At 47.6% G+C, this 8,907-nt stretch overlaps 1 pseudogene; it reads left to right on the top strand.

Annotated features, from left to right (window-relative positions):
- Nucleotides 1–2,756: 2,756 nt before the first annotated feature.
- LOC112079032 (5'-AMP-activated protein kinase subunit gamma-1-like) lies at nt 2,757–7,982 on the top strand (annotated as a pseudogene).
- The last annotated feature ends 925 nt before the right edge of the window (nt 7,983–8,907 follow it).

The raw sequence follows: 8,907 nt of genomic DNA, 5'->3' as shown, positions 1-8,907 counted from the left end.
CTGCTCCTTGCCTGTCTCTGCAGCACCTATTTATAGCTGAGTCACTGCTGCTCCTTGCCTGTCTCTGCAGCACCTGTCTAAAGCTGAGTCACTGCTGCTCCTTGCCTGTCTCTGGCAGCACCTGTCTAATGCGGATTCACTGATCTCCTTGCCTGCTGCCAAACCTGTAGCCTTTCTGGGCCTTTTTCTTCCAGGGCTACACACACACATACACACACACACACACATCTGTTATCCCCCCCCCCTTTCCCTCTGACAGACTAGTCCCCCTCATGCAACAGTCCGCTCCCTCGCTCCCAATTTAGTCCCCGCTGCTCCCAGGGACTGGAGCACAGTTGGATCATGCTCAGGAGTTGACAGAGCAGCCCCAGTAAAACCGTCTCTCTCTCAGCCTGATCCGTCCACTCCTCTCCCTCTATCCAGCCCAGCCTCTCCTCTCTTCAGCCTCAGAGCCATGGAGCCTTCCCATGAGGTAAGGCAATGAAGCAGAACATTCTCACCTGCTTCCTGATGCATGTTTTTTTGGGGGGGTTTTGAGTGTGTTGACTGCTGCACGCATACATGGATGGTTAGGAACTGAAGACTGCTTCACTGTGAGAGTCTAGGTCTGCTAGAGTTATAGACGACACCGGTACAGTAGACTGTCGTAAATAGGTATACTTCTCATCGTTGAGCTGTTAGCGCGTTGTGACATCTTCTCAACGTTGATACCGTAGCCTACATCTTGTAACCTCAAGTGTAGAAGTGCCAAGCGTCACAATCCCAGTCTCCAGAGAATTGCTGAGCTGCGAAGCCAAAATACTTCGCTCATTTTTTTTTTCTTCTCTCACCCTGTTCATTGAGACATTGGCTTGCCTCAGAGCAGAAGAAGCCAAGGTTTATATGAACATGTAGTTCGATGAGGTTGAAATGAGAACAACATTAACTTGTTTGTTGTTGTTGACATAGTTCAGAGAACTGGAACAGCTTGTAAATGTCTTAGCTGTTAGCTGTTAGCTGTTAGCTAAGGCCCTGTGTAGTTCTACCCCAAGACATTCCTTTTGTTTGTCGCTCTCAGTCCCTGCTTGATATGTGTCAAGGCATTCTTGTTGACAGTGTTAACAAGCTCTTGTTTTGTATTTAGCTTCCTGGCCCTGTGTGGCAAACCTCACACCCGACTACTTTACGGTTGAACTGAACACAATGCCTGTCCTTACAGCACACCGTATGAGTTGGCCTACAGTACATATCATGCCAAGTATTGCACATCTTTTTAAATAAGTCGCTGTTATGTTGCTTCTTACTTAAAACCCGTGTATCTATTTTTTAATGACTGGGTAATGTCTGTGAGATCTACTCTGTGAGATCTACTCTGTGAGATCTACTTCTGTAGATCTACTCTGTGGAGATCTACTCTGTGAGAGATCTACTTGTGTGAGATCTACTGTGTGAGATCTACTGTGTGAGATCTACTGTTGAGGTCTACTGTGAGGCTCACTGTGAGGTCTACTGTGAGGTCTACTGTGAGGTCTACTGTGAGGTCTACTGTGAGATCTACTGTGCCTATCAGATATGCAGATATGCATCTTCAACCCAGAAATGTCATTCAAAACATGAAACTCACACAGACAAGCAGAACAAGTAATTAAAGAATCTTCTGTCTTGTGCAGGTCCCCTTCCTGGATGGCCTCACTATAAGGAGTTAGGTAACTCTCATGTGTTTAGTGTGTGTGTGTGCTGCTGTATCCATACTGTTGTATTACTGCTATAACCAGACGGATCTTTTCACACTACCGAGCCGAAACCAACTTGTCCTGGCTCTACCGTGCTGACAGAACAACCTGTACTGGCTCTACGTGCCGGCAGAACCAACCTGTCCCGGCTCTACCGTGCTGACAGAACCAACCTGTCCCGGCTCTACCGTGCCGACAGAACCAACCTGTCCCGGCTCTCCGTGCCGACAGAACCAACCTGTCCCGGCTCTACCGTGCCGACAGAACCAACCTGTCCTGGCTCTACCGTGCCGACAGAACCAACCTGTCCTGGCTCTACCGTGCTGACAGAACCAACCTGTCCCGGCTCTACCGTGCCGACAGAACCAACCTGTCCCGGCTCTACCGTGCCGACAGAACCAACCTGTCCCGGCTCTACCGTGCTGACAGAACCAACCTGTCCCGGCTCTACCGTGCTGACAGACCCAACCTGTCCGGCTCTACCGTGCCGACAGAACCAACCTGTCCCGGCTCTACCGTGCCGACAGAACCAACCTGTCCCGGCTCTCCCGTGCCGACAGAACCACCCTGTCCCGGCTCTACCGTGCTGACAGAACCAACCTGTCCCGGCTCTACCGTGCTGACAGAACCAACCTGTCCCGGCTCTACCGTGCCGACAGAACCAACCTGTCCTGGCTCTACCGTGCCGACAGAACCAACCTGTCCCGGCTCCACTCATATTTCACACTGTCCTTTTCCAGCAGCACGGTCCACCGTCGCTACGGTGGATGTGTAAAACCAACCAGGCCAGTTCAGTACACCTTGGTTTGGCTTGGCTTGGCCTGGCCTGGTTCGGTTTGGCTCGGTAGTGMGAAAAAGCTTCTCTCAGAGTGTGTTAGGACAGTGGTTCTGAAACCTCTTCTCTGGGACCCACCAAGGTTTCACAGTTTTTTTGTTCTAACCCTGCACTACCACACCTGATTAACGTAACCGAAGGCTTAACGATTAGTCGATATGCTGGCTCTGGAATGGATCAAATCCATGCGGAGAGGGTTTAAGGTTTTATCGGGGTGAGGTTAGAGAAGCCCCCTGTGTCAAGGACACTTGACGGACCTGTAGCAGGGTGTTCCCCCACCCTGTTTCTCTCCGCAGCCCCAGCCTCGGCCCCAGATGCCAACGTCTACACCAAGTTCATGATGAACCACTGCTGCTACGACGCCATTCCAACCAGCTCCAAACTGGTCATCTTCGACACCACTTTGCAGGTACGTTCAAGCACTCAACTTCAACACTGTGATGTTTGATTCCCAGAAGCCACCACTCGCATGAACATGTATGTCTGTTAGTTACTTTAGATAGAATCGTCTGCTAAATGGCAGATATTGTTTATTTAATAGGTCATAAAACATTTTTTTTTTTTGTCTTAAATGGGAAGCGCTGAAATGTCTTTGCAATGAGCGACCAGACACCCAACACGACCAGTGTATCAGAGTTACTGTGTTTTTTTTGTTGTTGTTGTGTGTTTCAGGTCAAAAAAGCTTTCTTTGCTCTGGTGGCGAACGGCGTTCGAGCGGCGCCGCTGTGGGATAACAAGCTGCAGTGTTTTGTAGGTAAGGTAACCTGGAACCTGAGTATTTCCCAATCTGGCGTCTAACCTTTAAAGTCCAATGGGTCAGCTATGAGCTTAGACTCCGATTACAGACACCCAGTAATATCAACGCAGCATTACTCTCAAACCCCAACAACCCTTCTTGGGGGGGGGGATCAGCTAGCGCCAGTCTGGGTTCAGAGGTTAGGGTCCCTGAAATTAGACCGTAGGTKGGTGAACCATAAACTAAGTGACGGATGATTTGAAATGTGTAAGTTACTGCTGTGTATGTGTGCTACCGTTTTCTGGGCTTTTGGTTACTCTGTATTCACGTCTGTGTTTCCTGTGGATAAGTATTTAAAAAAAAATATAAATCCCTTATGAGGCTACTACACATCCCTCCTTGTCTCTGGGAGGGTTATAAACAGGGGTGTTGATATGATTAAATGCAGATCATCAATTAGCTAGACCAATGCTGGCACCATGCTGGGTCGCTGGGTGGGTGTCCTTTCAAGAAACCTTTGAAAGGAAAGTGGGCCGGGTCCGTTCCACCCTTCCCACCCGGCTGGTCTGGTTTCTGGGTTAGGGGTGCGTCCCAAAAAAGAACACCGTATTCCCTATGTAGTGCACTACTTTCGACCAGGGTCCTGCACACTATATAGGGAATAGGATTCCATTTAGACCTTAGCCCCTGGGCTGTTTTCTGGGTCTCGAGCCAGGTCCATCCCCTCTGCAGAATTTGGTGCCAGAGTTCTAACTATAGTACAGCACCTGAGCTCCAGTGTCCAGTGGGACTGCAAACTGCAACCCAAACGGCACCCTTTCCCTGGTCTAAAGTAGTGTACTATGTAGGGAATAGGGCTCTGGTCTAAGGTAGTGTACTATATAGGGAATAGGGCTCTGGTCTAAAGTAGTGTACTATATAGGGAATAGGGCTCTGGTCTAAAGTAGTGTACTATGTAGGGAATAGGGTGTCGTCTGGGACAGAATCCTATAATCCCCTGCACCCTTTCTGTGGTTATTTATACACAGCTACATCACTGAGAATGTCACCAGGCCTGTCTGTCTGTCTGTGTCGTCTGTGTCTGTGTCTGTGTCTGTGTCTGTGCCTGCCTGTAACATAGTTTAGTCCCATATAAAGCTCCGTTCTTTCCCTGTATTTTTCCAGGTATGTTGACCATCACAGACTTCATCAACATTCTCCACCGGTATTGGCAGTCTCCTCTGGTGAGTGATCTGTTGTTGTTGGACCTGGCATCCAGATTACTGGAGCTGGAGCACAAAGCAGGAAGCTCATCGTAATGCAGGACCACAGAGGTAGAAGAATGTTTATATAGGACCCTGCTAATGTCTCACTATACACTAGTCTCACACAGTTATACCGCTGTGTTGTATGGTATATATGTGTGTCTCACACAATATACCAGCGGCTCCTAACCCTGTTCGCTGGAGAGATCATATCCTCCTCTAGGTTTTTAACTCCAACCCTGTTCCTACAGGAGGGTTATCTCTCCAGGAACAGGGTTGGGGTTAAAACCTACAGGAAGGTTATCTCCAGGAACAGGGTTGGAGTTAAAACCTACAGGAGGGTATCTCTCCAGGAACAGGGTTGGGGTTAAAACCTACAGGAAGGTATCTCCAGGAACAGGGTTGGAGTTAAAACCTACAGGAGGGTATCTCTCCAGGAACAGGGTTGGAGTTAAAACCTACAGGGAGGGTATCTCCATGGGGAAAAAAAAGAAGAAGGGAGGAAGTAAAAAAAAGAAACAGGGGAAAAAAAAAGGGGAACAAAGGGCGTTGAGTTAAAAACCTACATGAGGTATCTCTCCAGGAACAGGGTTGGAGTTTAAAACTAGAGGAGGGTATCTCTGCCAGGAACAGGTTGCGAGTTAAAACCTACAGGAAGGTATCTCAGGAACAGGGTTGGAGTTAAAACCTTACAGGAGGGTATCTCTCCAGGAACAGGGTTGGAGTTAAAACCGACTACAGGAGGGTATCTCTCCAGGAAACAGGGTTGGAGTTAAAACCTACAGGAGGGTATCTCTCCAGAACACGGTTGGGCGTGAAAACCACAGAATGTATCTCTCAGGAAACAGGGTTGGGGTTAAGAAAACCTACAGGAGGGTATCTCTCCAGGAACAGGGTTGGAGTTAAAACCTATCGGAGGGTATTCTCCAGGAACAGTGTTGGAGTTTAAAACCTACAGGAGGGGTATGTCCAGGAAACAGGGTTGGAGTTAAACCTACAAGGAGGGAGTATCTCCCAGGAACAGGGTTGGGGTTAAAACCTAACAGGAACGGTATCTCCAAGGAACAGGGTTGGAGTAACCTACAGGAGGGTAATCTCTCCAGGGAACAGGGTGAGTTTAAAACCGTCAGGAGGGTATCCTCCAGGAAAGGGTTGGAGTTAAAACCTAACAGAGGGTATCTTTCCTCAGAACAGGTTGGAGTTAACAACCTACAGGAGGGTATCTCCAGAACAGGTTGGGTTTAAAACCTTACGGAAAGGTATCTCCAGGAACAGGTTGGAGTTAAAACCTACAGGAGGGTATCTCTTCCAGGAACAGGTGGAGTTAAAGACCTACAGGAGGTAATGTCCAGGGAACAGGGTTGGAGTTAAAACTACAGGAGGGTATCATCTCCAGGAACAGGGTTGGAGTGAACTGACAGGAGGTTTCTCTCCAGGAACAGGGTTTGGAGTTAAAACACTACAAGGAGGGTATGTCCAGGAACAGGGTTGGAGTTAAAACCTAAGGAGGGTATCTCTCCAGGGAACAGGGTTGAAGTGAACCTACAGGAGGGTTTTTCTCTCCAGGAACACGGTTTGAGATTCCTCTGTACACTTGTGTCTTGCCAGTAGAGATCTACGAACTGGAGAGAGCAACAAGATAGAAGACTGTAGAGGTATAGAAGCTTAGACTTAGATCACATGACCTGTAGAGGTGACTGTAAAGACCTGTAGAGGTGACTGTAGACTAGGTGACTGTGACCTGTAGAGGTGGACCTGTAGAGGTACCTGTAGACTTGGTGACTGTAGACCTGTAGGTGACGTAGACCTGTAGAGGTGACTGTAGACCTGTAGAGGTTGGACTGTAGACCGTAGAGTGACTGTAGACCGGTTAGAGGTGACTGTAGACCAGTAGAGGTGACTATACCGTAGAGACAAAACTGTTAGAGGGACTATAAACCTGTAGAGGTGACTATAAAACGCTGTAGGTGACTATAGAACCTGTAGAGGTGACTAAATGTGAATGACTCTGTAGAGGTGATGAAGACTATGAGGGCTGGGAGACCTGTAGAGTGACTGGGAGAACCTGTAGAAAAAGGTGACTGGAGACCTGTAGAGGTGACTAGAAACCTGTAGAGGTGACTGGAGACCTTAGAGGTGACTGGGAGAACCTGTAGAGGTGACATAAAACCTGTAGAGGTGACTTATGAAACCATGTAGAGGTGACTGGAGACCTGTTTAGAGGTGACTGGAGACCTGTTAGAGGTGACTTGGCAGACCTGTAGAGGTGACTGGAGACCTGTAGAGGTGACTGAGACTGTAGAGGTGACTTTAAACCTGTAGAGGTGACTGGAGACTGTAGAGGTGACTAGACCTGTAGAGGTGATATAAACCTGTAGAGTGACTTAAAACCTGTAGAGGTGACTGAGACCTGTAGAGGTGACTGGAGACCTGTAGAGGTGACTGGAACCTGTAGAGTGTGACCTGGAGATGTAGAGGTACGCTGTAGAGGTGACATACCTGTAGAGTGACTGGAGACCTGTAGAGGGACTGGAGACCTGTAGAGGTGACTGAGACCTGTAGAGGTGACTAGGGTGACTGTAGAGGTGACTGTAGACCTGTAGAGGTGATATACCTGTAGAGTGACTGTAGCCTGAGAGGTGACTGTAGACCTGTAGCTACTTAAAATAGATGGCACATGGAATCCCCATTGGGGTTTTAGTGTTGGTATCCATAAAAGCCTTTGAAACAATTGCTGTAATTAAAAAAGGCTTTATGAAATACATTTGATTGATTAAAGTCTTGACATTCTGTGTTCCTCCTGTTTCATGCTCCAGAGGAATTTCTGAAGTACTCCAACCATACTCTGATCAGTATCAACACTGGCTCCAGGTAACTAGCAGTGCCTCTTGCGGCCTTACCTTCTCTTGCCCTGGTCCCACATTTGTTGTGCTGTCTTGGCCCAACTCCTAGCCGTTGTCCGACAACCCGTCTCTTGTTTTCTTACAGCCTTTTTGATGCCATCTACTCTCTGCTGAAGTATAAGATTCATCGGCTGCCTGTGATCGACCCAGAGTCCGGCAACGTCCTGCACATCCTCACCCACAAACGCATCCTCAAGTTCCTGCATATCTTTGTGAGAACCACTTTCACATCCGCGTATTCTGATAAACAACATGTAATGATCCCAGACTCTGTTTTTTCGACATATCTTTCCAATTTCTATGGCCATTGTGACAAGGACCGACATCTCAAACTGATCTGGAACCAGGTTTTTAGACACTTTTTTCTGACGCCATTCTTCCTCCAGGGCACCATGATCCGAAGCCTCGGTACCTCCAGAAGAAGAATTGAAGAGGTGGACATTGGAACGTTTAAACAGATTGCTACTGTCGCGGGAGACAGACACGGTGTATGACGCCCTGGCCATCTTCGTAGAACGGAGAGTTTCGCTCTGCCAGTGGTCAATGAGGAGGGTATGTGTCTGGTTCACTCGGTGATGATAACGCCTTTAACATTGACTTCCGCTAACATTTAGGAAAATTAGAGTTATTTTGGTTTTACAATGCCTAATGCTAGGGTTAGCCCTTTAGCACTAGTTTAAGCTATGCAGGGCCTTTTAACTGTAACTAAGCTGGGTTAGCCCTTTAGCGCTAGTTTAAAGCCTAATGCTAGGGTTAGCCTTTTAAGCCCTAGTTTAAACGCTAATGCTAGGGTTAGGCCCTTTAGCCTAGTTTAGCCTAAGCTGGTTCCTTACACTTTATGCCTAAGCTAGGGTTAGCCCTTTAGCTCTAGTTTGAACGCCTAATGCTAGGGTTAGCCTTTAGCACTAGTTTAATGCCAAATGCTAGGTTAGCTGTAGTCCTAGTTTAACGCCTAATGCTAGGGTTTAGCCTTTTAGCACTCAGTTTAAACGCCTAATTAGGGTAGCCTTTAGCCCTAGTTTGAACGCCTAATGCTAGGGTTTTAGCACTAGTTTAAACGCCTAATGCTAGGTTAGCCCTTTAGCACTAGTTTTAAATGCCTAATGCTAGGTTAGCCTTTAGCTCTAGTTTGAACGCCTAATGCTAGGGTTAGCCCTTTAGCACTAGTTTAATGCATAATGCTAGGGTTAGCCCTGTTAGTCCCTAGTTTAAACGCCTAATGCTAGTGTTAGCCCTGTAGCCCTAGTTTTGAAGCCTATGCTAGGGTTAGCCTTTTAGCACTAGTTTAACCCTAATGTAGGGTTAGCCTTTAGCACTAGTTGAACCACTAATGCTAGGGTTAGCCCTTTAGCGCTAGTTTAAATGCCTAACTGCTAGGGTTAGCCGCTTTAGCTCTAGTTTAAACGCTAATGCTAGTTTAGCCCATTAGCACTAGTTTGAACGCCTAATGCTAGCCCTTTAGCCCTAGTTTAAATGC

This window comes from Salvelinus sp. IW2-2015, unplaced genomic scaffold (genome assembly GCF_002910315.2).
Source record: "Salvelinus sp. IW2-2015 unplaced genomic scaffold, ASM291031v2 Un_scaffold6738, whole genome shotgun sequence".
Classification (NCBI taxonomy): domain Eukaryota; kingdom Metazoa; phylum Chordata; class Actinopteri; order Salmoniformes; family Salmonidae; genus Salvelinus; species Salvelinus sp. IW2-2015.
The sequence above is the reverse complement of the archived record's forward strand: the minus strand, read 5'-3'. Positions and strand labels throughout refer to the sequence as shown.